At 46.9% G+C, this 16,886-nt stretch overlaps 1 pseudogene; it reads left to right on the top strand.

Annotated features, from left to right (window-relative positions):
* The first annotated feature begins 15,141 nt into the window (after positions 1–15,141).
* On the top strand, positions 15,142–16,635 carry LOC136510656 (uncharacterized; annotated as a pseudogene).
* Positions 16,636–16,886: the final 251 nt, after the last annotated feature.

The raw sequence follows: 16,886 nt of genomic DNA, 5'->3' as shown, positions 1-16,886 counted from the left end.
CAACTAAGAGAGAGGCATGCGTTTAACATGAATAGGAAAGGCTCTAAGATTCAGTCCTTAAGCGACACAGACGGAGTCACTACAAACCGGCAAGCCTCCGCCTGGTCTTTATTTCAAATTAAGACAGGTTCTTTTCTACGATAGCAAATATAGCCAACCGTGCCATATGTATATCCCTATATCTCGCAGGTGATAGGAAATCACCTGACTTCTACCGCGTTTAAGCAGGGCTAAGCACTACACGAGCCTGAGCTACATAGGATTCAGGGTATCAATATCTAGATAAGGATTGGATAACCAATGCAGCAAGTGTTTGCATCCAACACCTAAACTTAATGCAACAATATATATATATATAACAATAATACTTTAACTGCATTTCGGAAATTAGGAGGCTTAATATGCTCCGGGGCTTGCCTGGGATCCCGACACAAGTCAATTCAGTTAGCTTGCACCGTTCTGGTGACATCTTAGGTCCTAGCACTTGCTTAGTCCTTCCATCTTCAGGATAGATCCATCAAACGCTATCTTCGGGTTTGGCTCCAACATCTCATCCTTCACGTGGTGCATCTAGCGTACCTAGATGGGATGCAATATGCAAGTGCATAAATATGAAGAATAGTACCATGAGACGCATCACAAAATAGCAAGCAAGACAAGCATAGTTTACACTAACACACTTAAGTACTTTGCGATGCTTAACTTAAACATCACACAATCTATCATGCTAAGATGGCAAAGAAGACGACAACACCAAGCATGACACAAGTTTCCCAAGATCTCAGGTGCTCTAACTCAGTCATCATTCAAGGCATAAGTCACACTTAACAATATACAAGCAAACACTATAATTGGAATCTACCAATTTCTGAACATGCAAACAGCAGCTACAAGATTTAGCTATAACTGGAGTTACACAAATCCAAATGACTTGCAAGAAGGACATTTTGGAAAGCTTATGAAATTATCTACATTTCATCTATAACCATCACAGCATGATTCCCAAGTTAAGTAGGTCGAAATTATACCTTTACAGAAACTGGTTCATACCAAACAGAGAGCAACAAATCTTGTATTCTAACTTTAAACAGTTGTAACTCAAATACTACTTGGCCAAATGATACCAAATTTTAACAGCAGCTAGATACATAAATTATCTACAACTTTTGTATAAACAAGTCTCACAACAAAGCATATTGTCATGAAGAACTTTGCTAAGTTCCCTAGATCTGTCCATAAACCACATCGGCAAGAAAATAATTATTAACTTATGTTGCAAATTCATAATTGGGCAAAACCAACTTTACCAACATTTCACACATGACTAAAGAACACCAAAAAGCATGGTGCTCACCTCTAAATAAATTTTCTTAAAGCATTTCTTAATTTATTTAGACATCAAGGTGTATTTATGAACATATACCACAAATGCACAATAAATTCTACAAAAATTACAGTAGCTCACATATCCTCTCAATAGTTTACTGTACAAATTTCATACCATTTGCATAAGTATAGCTGCCTCTATGAAAAAGACAATTTGGCTATTGCAAGAAATCACGTGAGAGCGAGATAAACCAATAACTCACTCATACTTCATCCAATACTCATGAAATTTTTACCACACATCAACTATCACATGAGTAGCATGCCACAAAAATTTCACTTCATTTGGAGCCCTAGATCTACAGTTATGGAAAATAACAAATTCAACTAGCATTACAACCTTACTGCATAAATCTATTTTTACCGCAAAATATTGAAACTAAAACATGCCATATTATAGATCTAATGCATAGAGAATTTCACAAGGATTCCAAAAAGTCCTCATTTGCTATTTTACGAATTTCCTATGAATTACTATGAATTTCCAAAGATTCAGCAAATTACTGCAAATAGGTCCTTATTGGCACTATTCATCTGAGTCTACAGGTTCACAGAAAGGCCCCTCCCAAAACTCGAATTCGAAGCCAAGGTCCCTGCTCGCGATTTTTGAAGGAGCTTCGTAGGAGCCCGCCGTTTGCCGGCCGGAGGATGCTCGTCGGTGGCGGGGAAAGTGGCGGGGAGGGACCAAGGGTCCGTGCGCACCCGCTGGGCTTCCCAGCTCGGCCCGAGGCGGCCTGTGGCCTACCGGCCGCGCGAGCAGGCGGAGCGCCGGTGGCTGCTCCGGCGGCGACTGGCGCTACGGCGGCTGCGGTGGCCGGAAAAGTGGAGCAGAAGGGGCGGCGCACGACAGGGAAGGTGGTGGCGCACACTGGTAGGACACGAGGGAAGCCTGGAGCAGCGAGGGATGCGGTGGCGGCAAGCTTCACCGCTCGGGCATGGTGGTGGCGCACCGTTCTGCGCGCACGATGACGACAAGCGCGAGCAGAGGAGCGAGAGGTGGCGAGCGCGAGTGAGGAAGGAAGTGGAGCGCTCGGCCAGGGCTCTCTCATTCGCAACGGCGCAGGGGACACACGGCATGGAGGTGGGGGCGCTGCTCGTGCATGGCCGCCACGCACGGGGCACGCGGCATCCATTGGGGCATTTCCGCGAACACCTGGTGAGCGACGGAGTGAACATGGTGGAGCACAGGTTTGGGCCAGCTACGGGCCGATTTGGTTCATGGGCCCAAAACGAAGTTTGGTCTACACCTGATGCTCTCCAACTTTGTTTAAGTGTTCAGGGTCATTAGGGTTATGGTTTAGCAGATAACAGTGCTCCAAACTTTGGTTTGTCAGCGTGACGATGGTGATTAGGAAAAACTCAGAATTAACCATCAACACGAAGCCAAACGGGTTCCAACTTTTTGCATGCTCTTCTCCATAATATAACCTTCCACTTTTATTTTTGGACCAACTCAAGTTGCTTAACGAATTTCGGAGAACGCGGAATGGCAATGGCGACGACGATGAATTCCAGACTTAGAAAAATTCTAAGTCTGAAAACAGCCGCTGATTCAATTTTCGAGCCTCTGTTTGACTTAGTTCCAAGTTGATCTGGCTCTTGTTCCAAAAACAAAGTTTGTTCTACTCTACTCAATCTTCAACTTTTATTTAAGGTGAAACTCCATACAAGCACTGTAAGTTGGTGGTCAACATAGGTCAAAGTATCGTCACTCTAAAGCTTAAATTAGAGTTATTGACCGATTGATGTATTTTCTTGATCTCGGCTCAACACTGAACCCTTCATGACTTTTGTTGTGGAGTTCAATTAGAGTCATTTGGGCAAGGTTGCAAGGTTTGGTTGATGACCTACATTTCCATTCACTTAATAGTGCAATTCAAGCACTTAGTAAAATCATTCCTAATAAGGATATAACTTATCATTTCATGTGACTTTTTATTCCAAACTTCATGAAACTTTTCCATGGATCAATATAGATGGATATTGATGCGAGCCACATGAAACAAGTACATCTAGCATTACTTTTTAGAAAAGGCAACATGTAAGCAATGGTGCATGGTCCAAGTTTAAGTGGTGGCTCATTTTCATATGTTTGACCTAACATCTCCATCACCACTTAACATGTCAAGGTTGAGCTTAAACCCATTGCTTAACTAGTGACAAACACCTGGGGTGTTACACTATCCACACAATAGCTATGTCACTATACTAAGTTAGTGTGCTCTCAAAGGCTAACTAAAGAGCCACACTAACCAAACTAATAAGCTCTCAAAACTAGCTACACTAAAGAGCTTGACAACTAGCCTGCGATAATGTAAAGAGAGTGAGCAAGATGGTTATACTGCTGAGTCAAGGAGTGAATCAATCAATCACAAGAATGAATATCAATGAAGACCAGTCACCTTAGAATCAAATAATGACACAATGATTTTTTACCGAGGTTCACTTGCTTGCCGACAAGCTAGTCCTCGTTGTGGCGATTCACTCACTTGGAGGTTCACACGCTAATTGGCATCACATGCCAAACCCTCAATAGGGTGCCGCACAACCCACAAAAGATGAGGATCACATAAGCCACAAGCAATTTACTAGAGTACCATTTGGCTCTCCGTCGGGGAAAGGTCAAGAACCCCTCATAATCACCACGATCAGAGCCAGAGACAATCACCAACCTCCGCTCGACGATCCTCGCTACTCCAAGCCGTCTAGGTGGCAGCAACCACCAAGAGTAACAAGCAAATCCCACAGCGAAACACGAACACCAAGTGCCTCTAGATGCAAACACTCAAGCAATGCACTTGGATTCACTCCCAATCTTACAAAGATGTTGAATCAATGATGGAGATGAGTGGGAGGGCTTTGTCTAAGCTCAAAAGGTTGCTATGTTAATGCAAATGGCCAAGAGAGTGAGCTAGAGCCGGCAATGGGGCTTAAACAGAAGCCCCACGAAATAGAGCCGTTGTACCCCTTCACTGGGCACTGCACGGGGCGATCGAACGCTCCGGTCATATCGACCGGATGCACCCTGCCAGCGTCCGGTCAACGGATGGATGCCACGTCATCCCTCTCTTCAAATACTGAGCGCCTGATCCCAACGGTCAAGTGATGACCGAACGTAGCACAGTGCCACAACCGGACGCAGGACCCCAGCGTCTAGTCACTTCCAGTAAGGGTCCGGCTGTGACCGGACGCGTTAGTAGGATCACGACCGGACGTAGGACCCCAGCGTCCGGTCACTTCCAGTAAGCCTCCACTCGCGACCGGACACGTCCGGTCATGCCCGACCAGACTCACCCAGCGTCCGATCACACTCTGTCTCCTCTGTGCGCTGCTACGTCAGCAGGACTGGACGCACCCTGCCAGCGTCCGATCATGAAGTGACCCAGCGTCCGGTCGACGACCGACGCTAGCATCTTCACTGCTTCCACTGACCGAATGCGCCGGTCCAGTTGAGACTAGCGTCTGGTCCACTTTGTGAAACCCTATCTTTTCTGTACATGGCGCTGGTGAAGTTTCTTACCCTTGCTCACAAGTGCTAAACACAACGTGTATCACCTTTGTGCATGTGTGTCAGCATATTTTTCACAAACATTTTCAATGGTGTTAGCACTCCACTAGATCCTAAATGCATATGCAATGAGTTAGAGCATCTAGTGGCAATTTGATAACCACATTTTGATAGAGTTTCACCCCTCTTAATAGTATGGCTATTGTGGGCCTTGCTTGTCCAACATGCAGTGGGCGCCAATGTTGAAAATCCCGGTTTCTAGCAGTCGAGACAAAGAAAGACAACGATGCCCTTCGCCCAGTCTTGAGCCCTGGGCGAAGGTGAGAGTAGTGAAAGGTGGGCCCGAACTTGACTAGGGTTTCATTAATGTCTCCTCCTCTCCTTTGTACAGAGTTTCAGTCCCCCCTTTTATAGGGCACTGGTTGCTAGAGCTATTCTTTACATTTCCTACCCCTTGTCGGTTACAGTACATTCCCAGAATATTTCTATGCTAATACAAGCCGTCTAGGGCAATTTGGGTATCTTCTTTTCTTTACCGCCATTGCCTGTTGGGCCATCGTCGATGACCCATCATTGGCCCACGACCTAGTAATGCCGCCGAGCGGGGGCTTTCCCTAGTTCCGGGGCCTCCGCCCGGGAAGCCTTCACCAGAGCTTCCCGACCTTCGCTTCCGACGTCCGAGCCATGGCCTTCGCTCGTGCCGTGGGAGCCTCCGCCTCTGATCGCGTCCTGGTGCCTTCGCCGTAGCTCCCCGACCTTCGCCTCACGCGATCTCCCGAGCGAAGGCCTATGCCTCCTTTCCCTGCACACTGTTCGTCAAACTCGTTAGCCGTTAGTTCTTATAGCTGTTGTGAACTTTATCCTCCGCGACTCATAATGGTGTCCCAACACAATCTACATTGAAATGACACCTTCATTAGACATTGTACATGTGGCAATATATATATTTATAAAAATAAAATAAAAAGACGGCCGCACATTCAATTCTTCCCCCAAATTACTTATATCTTGTATTACCTACACACAAGTAAAGTAGCTATACGCGTGCTATAATGGAACTCTGGAATTTTACTTTTAACCCAGCTGGCTAACGTAAAGTTAAAACATGTGCTTGCAAGGATTCTATTTGAAACAACAAGAATGCAAACAAACACGCATAGTGCTAGGTACTATTTGGTCACTCGCAAAGTTGTGAAGGGCATGTATCATGGTGGACAACACCCATTTGCCGGCCCACAACACACAACTTGGTACTAGACAACTACTACAGTGTCACTATCAAGTAGCAAAGCTCCATGGATGTGGATCACTCATGCAGCAGTTCCTACAAACTATACACACAGTGGCAGCACTATCTATATATATCTAGTCCCAGCAGCATTATTGCAGCAAATGAAACTCCTGTTCTCCACAGTGGAAACTATAGTTTAGTCTATGTCACATCGAATATTTGTTACTAATTAGAAGTATTAAACATAGATAATTACAAAATTAACTACACAGATGGAGGCTAATCTGCAAGACGAATCTATTAATTAGTCCATGATTTGATAACGGGTGCTATAGTAAACATATGCTAATGATGGATTAATTACGTTTAATAGATTCGTCTCGTGAATTAACCTCTATCCATGTAATTAGTTTTATAATTTGCTCATGTTTAGTCCTCCTGTTTAGCCTCTGAACATTTGATATGACAATCTTTTTTCCGTACACCGTACGTCCCGTTTGATCGGCTTATCATGACGATGTTAGAGTAGTTCATTCATGAGGAAACATGCGTGCAGCTAATGTAGGGGTATACCCTGCTGTCAGTTTCAGCACAGCTGCAGCACAACAGCCTCCAAACAACGACAGCTCATCTGTGTATCCAGTAGTATATCCACACACACACAGGCAAAGCAAGCAACTATCTGTACAGCAGCTGTCTAGCTTGGTGCCTACTCTAGGCAAGTCCTTTACGGTTCCAAAAGGACATCAGTCATTCAGTCCCTGCACTTGTACATATGTAATCAAATCCACAGAAAAGATCTCTTCCGTTCATCCACCGTTCCGATCGAGCCGTCATTGCCGCGTCAGATGTGCCTTCCTCAGATGGTACCCATTGACATCGACACGCAACATCGATCGTCGGCCATGGAACAGTCTCGGTCGAAAGTCGTCACATCCATCCATTTTTCAAAGCGAGCGCGACAAAGGCCATGGACGAGCGAGGTCGGCCGGTCGTGGAAGCCACGAAAGCTACGTGCGGTGTGCGGTCGGATATCCGTGTGCTGAATGAAACCGACGCGATCGATTTTGGGTTTTGTTCGGCTAATATTAAATCGGCTTCTGTTAATTTGTATGGTTAATTTGTTGTGAGAGAAAAATATTATTCTACAGCTAATTTATACGGATTAAAATCAGTTAAATAGCACAAGCGAACAAGCCTTTGGCCAGTAGAGTAGGTAGCTAAAGTAGGGGTAGTAGAGTGCACACACACCCTACATACTGTCTCGAGCAAAAAAAAAAAACTCATGCATGCATGGTCTCCATCTCCATCCATGGGACGAGACGGCGACACACCTGTTCCACGAGTAACGTCTAAATGTTCGTCTTCGATTGCGGGCCTAGATTAAGGAGGTGTTTGGTTTCACATATTAAATTTTAGTCTATATTACATCGGATGTTTGGACACTAATTTAGAGTATTAAATATAGACTAATTATAAAACTAACCATACAGATTGAGACTAATTTACGAGACAAATCTATTAAGCCTAATTAGTCCATGATTTGATAATGTGGTGCTACAGTAAGATGCGCTAATGATGAATTGCTTAGGCTTAATAGATTCATCTCGTAAATTAGTCTCCATCTGTGTAATTAGTTTTATAATTAACTCATATTTATTTCTCTTAATTAACATCCGAACGTCTGATATGACAGAGCCTAAACTTTAGTCTATGAACCAAATACCCCCTAATTAGTCGTCGTCCCGTCCTGATGTCCTGGCCTCTGGGGTATTGTACGATCAGGTACAGAGCGGATCGGCATCTGGGATGATTGATTGATTAATTCATTCGAAGATTTCAGCAGTGCAAGTACAGCTTGCGTTTGGTAGTACGTCCTCAACGATTCTCAGATATTCGGTCACTGCACCTCTCGATACTTCTCGCTACCTTTGATTCCGAACTTATTACACCTCCATCTAAAAAAAAGTCCAATTCATTCTAGGTATGCATGTAGACTACTTCCTCTGTCTTGAAAGATAAGGAATCGAAGCGATTTTCCAGGTTAATTAGCTCAAACTAAGTTATGCATGATTCAATGAGTATAAAATTTTTACTATAGTTCAAGCATATAATAATTAGCCCACCATAAAAATTTCACCATAATTGAACCATAGAAGCTGTAGCTATGAATTATTTCAATTAATTACAGAAAAACATAGATCTAAAGCTACAGCAAAAAATTTGTACTAAATCATACCATATTATATGTTCACTGTATAGATCTACTCACGTGGAGTCCAATAAAATTGGATTTTCTATTTTATGATTTTTATGTGATTTACTATAATTTTTAAAGATTTAGCGGAAATAAATAAAAATAAAAAGACAAAATCGCCGTCCAAAACCGCTTTGGGGGTTATTTAACCGGTTTTGAAAAGTTCAGGGATAGAAAATCCGGTTTTATAGTTTGAGACCTTGTGGGGCCTCAGGTACTGACACTTTCATATGGGGCTGTTGTTGCTCTTCACTGCCAAGAGGCAATTGATTCTACAGACTCCTATATTGCAAGATCCTTGTTTGTATTATTCATCTTCTTCAAAGAGCCAACAATAGGTGTTGTATAAGTTATATAACATCAACAAGTATTGAGAAATTTATTGTTTTTTAATCACTGAAGTGGACACGTAGTCCCGCTTCTCTTCAAGTCATAGATCTCTACATACCATGTTCTCTCAGATCTTCCTATCTTTTTCTAAAGATGGTGTATCTTCAAATATTTTATTCTAGGTTTAATCTGTTAAAACCTCATATGGTGCTTTAAGCACCACCTTAACATCTTTGAGGCTGACTACGCTATCCTCCTGTCAAAACTTTAAAAGGTCCAGGAAATTAGCTATTTCTCTGCTTAGGGGTATCATTGTTGTGACCGTTGTACTCCTCCAACGGTCGCATTCATCTTAATTAATCTTTATCTCACTCTTAATGAAGAGTATATTTCTTAATTGATCTTTATCTCACTCTTAATGAAGAGTATTTTTCTTAATTGATCTTAATATTCTTCCCCTCAAAATATGGCATGAATTTTACTGTCATAATTTTGAGAACTATTCGGAAAACCTGTGAACGAGGAGACATCTATAACTTACTTCATTCACATGATTATGTCAAGTAAACAAAGTTATTTCTTGATCCGTTTAGGAGTATACTTTCCTTATTTCACTTCAAGAACTCAACGAGATCTTTCATTAGCAGTACTTTTGCAAATCACGTTTGCATCTTTTCTTATCTTTTGGTTAGTATTGACCATGACGATGTATTTCTATTGTGCCACGGTCAATACTAGGATAGCATAAGAACTACCCAAACTTCTCTCGCTATGCGGGATACAAAACATATGAGTCATCACAAAACTTCTCCCATCATGCAAGACTGACTAGCATAAGTACTATACCAAAACTTCTCCCTATGCGGGATAAATCTATATACAAATTACCGTAACGAAAAATTTAGTCATAATGACTAAAACATTCACTTATACTTCATTTTCTAATTAAATCTTTCCGTTGGTTCCAATTTAATCAGAAAATTAGTAAACTAACAAAAAATGTCCTGAACTAGCTTGACTCAAGCCTTTTAATTCACATACCCTAGCATTGCAGCCAGTTGGTATGCAGCCGAATGATCTTGTCGGTTAAAACATACAAGGTACTTCTGCATTAATTCTATATCACCGTTGGGCAGAAAATAGAATTAATGCATAAAACTCATAAATTATCTCAAAGACATATTATTACTCTTTAAAATTAAATTCTCCCATTGGTTCGAATTCAATTAGAAGATAATCAACATCATTGCAGCGAAAACATGATAATAAAATACATTCTATAGGTTTAGGTGCATTTTTTGGTCCTTATCTACTCTCTAAAAAATTAACCACGTTGGTGTAAAATTTATCAGAGATTCAAACTTCAAACTTAAACATATTATAATATTGTTATCATCAACGTTGGACAGTAAATAACAATACCAAAATTTGACTTAAACAGATCAGACTACTCCTCCAATTTAAATTAGAGGATAAACATAATCATAATTTACTGAATAAATATGATTGCTCTTCAAATTAAATTCTTCCGTTGGTTCGAATTTAATTAGAAGATATTAAACATTAAAACTTTGCAGCGGAAACATGAAAAATATAATTTATCTACTTTTCAAAAGCATTTCACTGTACTCATCTACTCTCTAAAAATTATCCCGTTGGTTCAAATTTTGATAGAGATTTAACATCAAAACTTGACAAAATTCATCAAAACTACTTCTGAAAAATAATAAAACTGAACACTATTTACTCTGTTCATTTTGGCCCAACCGAGAAAATTCGACCCGTGGCCCATCTCGCCAGCGCGCGCGCACTCGCGGCCCAGCGCGCGAAAGCATGGCCCAACGGCCTGCTTCACTAGGTGCGCGCGCTCACTCCCTCGCGCCCAGGCCGCAACCTAGGCCTGGGCTAGGATTCCACTGCCCCGCCTGGGCCAAATCTGGCCCATCAGCCGTCAGCCATTGGATCCGATCCGACGGTCGTCCGCGCCCAAACAAAAAACACGCCATGGCCGCTCACGTGGAAACCCTAGGTCCATTCATCATTTTCCCACCCTCTCCTCTCCTCAGTGCCGAGACGGAGAGCAGCGACTGCGGCGGCCACCTGTGGCGACCAGAGGAAGAGGTGGTGGTGCCGCTGCGGGGCCCCTCGCTGGCACGCGCGCTCGCTCGAGGGTGAGCGCGCCATCGTTGAGCGGCCTTGTGGCGACACCCTTTACCCCTGAGCCTGCAGATCTCCCCAAAACCCTAACTTCACTTTCTCATCCCCCCTTTTCTTTTCACTCTCACGGACGGTGTCCGAAGACGACGGTAACGGTGGCCGCACAAGGCAGCCGAAGGAGGAGTGCGGCGTCACCACGGCCCCCCTCATCGGAGCACGCGCTCCCTAGTGGGTGGGTGTGCCACCATCGAGTGGTCCTATGATGGTGCCCTAGCCGGAGCTCCCGCACACGGCGCTTCCTTCCCGCGTGCCAACGAGGCGCACAACAGGTCCTTCTTCTCGCGCGTGGTGGTGTCGACAATGGTGGAGTAGCCCTGGTGATTTTCTCCCCTTTCCGTCTTTTCTCCTTCTAGGGTTAGGGTTAGGTTAGACTGTTTCTCCTTGCGCCCACGGCGGCTCGGGGTGACTTCCCGCATGGCATCGAGGTGACAGCCGGTAGTGGTGACGGTGGGGAAAGAACCTAGGTAGGTCCCTTCCTCTTCTCCATTCTATGATCTAGGGTTAGGGTTTGGGAAACTTGAAATCTTTCATCTCCTTCTATTTTTTCACCTTTCTACCCCGATCTAGATCTACACACTAGAAAACCCGGCTCTGATACCATTGATAGGATTTCTAGAACCTCTAGGTGCAGATGAGTGGGTAAATTGCTTAACTTAGATAGGTGACCTGGTGATGTACCTCGCCATGTGTGGGGGTATGGCTCCTAGTATCCACAAGACAAGATATGGGCCACACCATCAGAGGTGGCCTAGCCCACAAGATCAAGACGTACACGGCGCTGCTCGGCGTGCACCGTAAGCTATTGTATAGTACCAAATAGGATACTTTCCTTGTAACTCTACCCCTCCAGAGTATATAAAGAGAGGTAGGGGTCCCCTAGCGGACAAGATACATACATCTGCAGTCATGCGATATCATACGATAGCTAATACAAACCAACAGACCATAGGAGTAGGGTATTACGTCATACTAATGGCCTAAACCTATCTCACTCGTGTGTCTCTGTTGCCTTCTTGTTCTTGATCTCACGCTCCTCTGCCGATCAATCTACCTTCGTGGGACACCCCTCGGAGGACTGTCGACGATATTCTATTGATAGTTAGCGCGCTAGGTAGGGGGTTTATGTGATGTTTCCTTATCGAACAAGATGGCTTTTTCCGCAGGCTCTTCGTTCCTCCCGCAACCCGGCCAGATCTTCACGGTCGAATAATCTCGTGGATTGTCAACGCTGATGGAGTCGGAGAGCTCATTGAGCCGATGTAGATCGATTCTACACCGATCACCCCCGCGCTTATGACTATAGATCCGATCTCGGAACCACCTCCAAGGTTGCCTTCATCAACAACTCATCGCCCACTTCCTCGCTACTAGAGGAGGCGATCACCAATGACGATCTGATCGCATCCATCGATCAGATTGGTCTAAAGCTCGCCGATTGCCTCTCCATCGCCGAATCGGCTCTAGACATTCTGGTTCAACGCCGACCATCTTCTGATCCAGATCTATCAGAGGCTGCTCGGGAAACTCTAGGGGTTATGGCCCTACCCTTCAGGTTCACCAACGTTGCTGCCGCTTACCAAGATGCCCTAAGGGGCAGATTCACTAACCAGGTTGGAGACGTCCATCCTCTCGCCGACCAGATAGCGCCATACGCCACCGACCAGACGTTCTGTCTAAAGCTAAGTCACGCTTTAATATTTTTCTAAATATTCTCCAATCTTCGTTAATCGCCATGATGTTTCTTCGACCTGTTTTCTCCATGTTTGCTCTCCAAACGATTTTCTGAACCCCCAAACAGTCCTGTTGATGCTCGAACGCCTCCAGAGATGGCTCTGTCTCCGGCTCCTCCCTACACGTGCACGAGCGTCTGCCCTCTGCGTTATGGGTGGTCGGCAGCGGCTCCTTAGCGACGCCTATTCCTCCTACACGTGTACGGGCTCCGTGCTCCGTGTTATGGTTAACAGGCTAGCTAGGGCTGGAGACTCAGCTACACACTAAATGTTCGGACGGTTTATATTAAATACATCTTCACACTAACTAATCGTTAAGCTACTTACGCTATTTCTTCTCTAGAGTTCATATATTTTTACATCATGTACTACCCGTTCTACATATTTGTATTGCAGCATCATCGTCTAGGTGATCGGATCACCTGGTGCTCGGACTTCACCACCGATCAGTTGGTTGGACCGCTAGGATCATCGACTTCGTCGCCGACCAGTTGATCGGACTGTTCGCTGGTCGCTTCTGCTCAATGCTCACTTCGCCGCCGACCAGTTGACCAGACTGTTCGTCGCTCGTGCTTCATCGCCAGATACGTCGATTACTCCTCGGCGCTTCGATTCTTCGTGCTCAAGGACTAAGTGGGCACACTTCACCTTGCAGACATCGCCAGCTACGTCAGGGATTCCTCGGTGCTCGGACATCACCGCCTACGCCGGTGACTCCTCGGTGCTCGGACATCGCCACCTGCGTCGGGGACTCCTCGGTACTCAGACATCGCCGCCTACATCAGGGACTCCTCGGCGCTCGGACTTCACCGCCTACGCCGGGGACTCCTCGGTGCTCGGACAACGCCGCCTACGTTTGGGATTCCTTGGTGCTCGGACATTGCCGCCTATGCCGGGGACTCCTCGGTGCTCGGACATCGCCGCCTACGCCGAGGACTCCTCGGTGCTCGGACATCGCCAGCTACACCGGGGACCCCTCAATGCTCGGACGTCGCCAGCTACGCCAGGGACTCCACGGCGCTCGGACATCGCTCTTGGTGGTTAGATCTTGCTACGTGTCATCGGTGTGCTATCAAGCTGCTCCATGCTGTTCGAATCAGGGTGCTGATCTTGGGCAGCACGTCTGGGGTCTTGATACGCGCATGTCAGATGACGTTGGCAAGCTTTTAGACTTCTTTTTCTTTGACCCTGCTACAAGATTCATTCTTCATCTTCTAGCAGGCTCGGGGACTAAGTGGGCACACTTCACCTTGCAGTGAATATGCACTTTTCTCATCTCGAGGCTACGCTCGGGGACTTGCTGCCTGCTCAGTTGGTCTTCTACTTTCTGACCCTGGCACCACGTGACTACGTCACCTACTGTCAGGCTCGGGGAGTAGCTATGGGGGTATGACCCCCGGTATCCACAACACAAGACATGGGCCGCACCATCAGAGGTGACCCAACCCACAAGATCAAGGCATACACGGCGCTACTCGACGTGCACCGCAAGCTATTATATAGTACCAAATAGGATACTTTCCTTGTAACCCTATCCCTCCAGAGTATATAAGAAGAGGCATGGGTCCCCAAGCGGACAAGATACATACATCTGTAGTCACGTGATATCATACGATAGCTAATACAAATCAATAGACCACAAGAGTAGGGTATTACGTCATACTGACGGCCTGAACCTGTCTAACTCGTGTGTCTCTGTTGCCTTCTTGTTCTTAATCTCACGCTCCTCTGCCAATCAATATACCTTTGTGGGATACCCCTCGAAGGACTGCCGACGATATTCTATCGACACCATGGCATGGTGCGACGCGTCTCTAGTGTCGGAGTAGAGGTAGCATTGTAGTGGTGGCGCGGTTCAGTGACGGCGGTGAAGGCCAGTGGAGCTTCCCGTCGCTCACAGCACTCCCTCTAGATCGGACTAGGGTTAGACTCGGTGGGGCACTTGCGGCTGCAGTGAACCTCATGTATCGAGCCCCAGCTCCCACCTTCTTTACATAGCGTTGCGCAATGGGAGCCCATCAGCCAAGAGAGCGGCTAGACGCCCCTGATCAGAACGTGAGTCAAGGGCCAATTGGCCGTTGCACCAAATTAGTAGAGATCAACCTAACAATCTCACCTTACGACGATCCGTCTTATATGGATCTCAGCCAGCCAAGTCTGTGGCGCATTTTATGCATCCAGAAACCGACTCTGATTGACAAAGTAAATGCACTGACCCTGATCTATGAACCATCCATAAAAGTATGGGAAGCTAGCCCTAAAATCAATCATATCATCAGATACATAGGAGGTTTGTGATCCCACGGGCACGGGCACGAGCATGATGGACAGCTCACACGCAGCGTCGTCCTCCGACGGCGCACTCACCAGGAAAAGAAAAATTGAGTCTTCCGGCGGCCGCGGCCGCCTGAGCAAGCTCACGGACCACGCGCTCAGCTAGGTCCTCTCCTTCCTCCCGGAAGAGGAGGCGGCGCGCGCGGCCATGCTATCGTCGCGGTGGCGCCACGTTTTCGCCGCCGTGCACTCCGTCTCCCTCGTGGAGCCAGAGAACCGATCCCCGACTACGACGACCGCATCTGCCACACCCCGGAGTATCAATGTTGCCCGGACCCAAACGAGCCGCCGCCCTTCTACAAACATCGTCAGCGCCGCGATCATCGCCCGCCAACGACGATGCGGCGCAGTACCCCTGCGAGCCCTCCGCGTCGCCGTGGAAAGCTATAGCGGCGGCGATTCCTTGACGGTGGACCAGTGGGTCTCGTACGCCGTGCAGCAGGGCGCCGCCGAGGGCCTCGACCTCGACCTCTGCTTCCAGTGCCGCTCCCCAATCTGGGGGAGATCTTCTGACTGGTGGTCGTGGAGTGTGCCGGAGTACACCGCAACGAAGATTGATCTTCTGCTGCGCCCACCTACGATCGCTCTCCCTCAGCTCCTGCCGGCTCGCCCCGCCCGACACCGTCAGCCTGCCATCCCTGGTGACTCTGCTCCTGTCCCGCGTCTCCGACCCCAGGAGTGACGTGGAGCGGCTCGTCGCCTGCTGCCCGCGCCTCGCGGACCTGACTCTTGAGGCCTGCAGCGCGGTGACCGCGCTCTCCATCGTCGGCGCCGCCCACCTTCGCAGGTTGGCCCTCCGCTGCTGCCACAACCTGACGGACGTCGCCGTCGACTCGTCAGAGTTACAAGCGTTCGAGTACAGGGGCGCCGGGACCGACGGTTCGTTCCTGACCATGCATGGCGGTGTCTCCACGACGATCGTGTACTGCAAGGTCGATATCTGCGGAGAAGAGGTCACCATGAACCTGAGGCAGCTTCTCTGCAACTGTTTGTGAACGCCAAGCACCTGCACCTCGAGTCCGCTCGCCTCGGCTCAGGCCTGGACAAGGGCATCCCTATAAGTTTGCCTTCCTTCTCGAGCCTCCTCCACCTCGAGATGAGGGGATGCCTTCCCGACGACGACGACGACACCGGAGCTATCGCTATCGCTGCGGTGAGCACGGTCCTCGAGCACGCCCCGAACCTGGAGACGCTGTCGCTAGCCTTCCATTCCCAGGAACACGACTCGGGTGACCATCCTAGCTACATTCGCTTCAGCGAGGAGGAGCTAATTGACGTGCACCATCTCAGCTACAATCCGCACTCGCTTCTCGCGACGCCGAGCGCCATGATCCCTTGCCTGAATAACAAAGTGAGGGAGATCAACCTGGTGCATTAGCAGGGCGGCACCGCGCAGAGGGCACTGGCTAAGTTCCTGCTCTCCAACGCGCCGGTGATCGACATGCTGTGGTGCGAGTTCGCTGAGGGGCCCATGTGGACTCAGTTTCAGCTGATGCGCGAGATCGAAGGCTGGTTGATAAACAAGTCTGCCGAAACCTACTTCGCTAGCTTGAACTCGATCGAATTCATGCGAGACAGCGAGAGCCGTCTTCTCCATCTTCATGTGTGTGGTTTGTGCTTAGTTAGCTTGTGTGCGTATTGATAAAATCTATTAAAGGTGCTTTTTATTTATTTATTATTTATTTATATTCCCATTTGCACTGCAAGGAACGCTGTTTTCCTCTCTAGCTCGTGCAGTAGCGACAGAGTAGATGATGAGTCTTTCTGTTTTTTAGAAGCCTCTACATCGTTTCGGATGTACACAGCCGATTACAACGACCACAAAAGCACTTATTAGGCTCACAACTTCTAAGTTCCAACTACAAGGAATCACTTCATACTCAAGATGGTTGT

The sequence above is a fragment of the Miscanthus floridulus genome, chromosome 16, assembly GCF_019320115.1.
Source record: "Miscanthus floridulus cultivar M001 chromosome 16, ASM1932011v1, whole genome shotgun sequence".
Lineage (NCBI taxonomy): Eukaryota > Viridiplantae > Streptophyta > Magnoliopsida > Poales > Poaceae > Miscanthus > Miscanthus floridulus.
The sequence above is the reverse complement of the archived record's forward strand: the minus strand, read 5'-3'. Positions and strand labels throughout refer to the sequence as shown.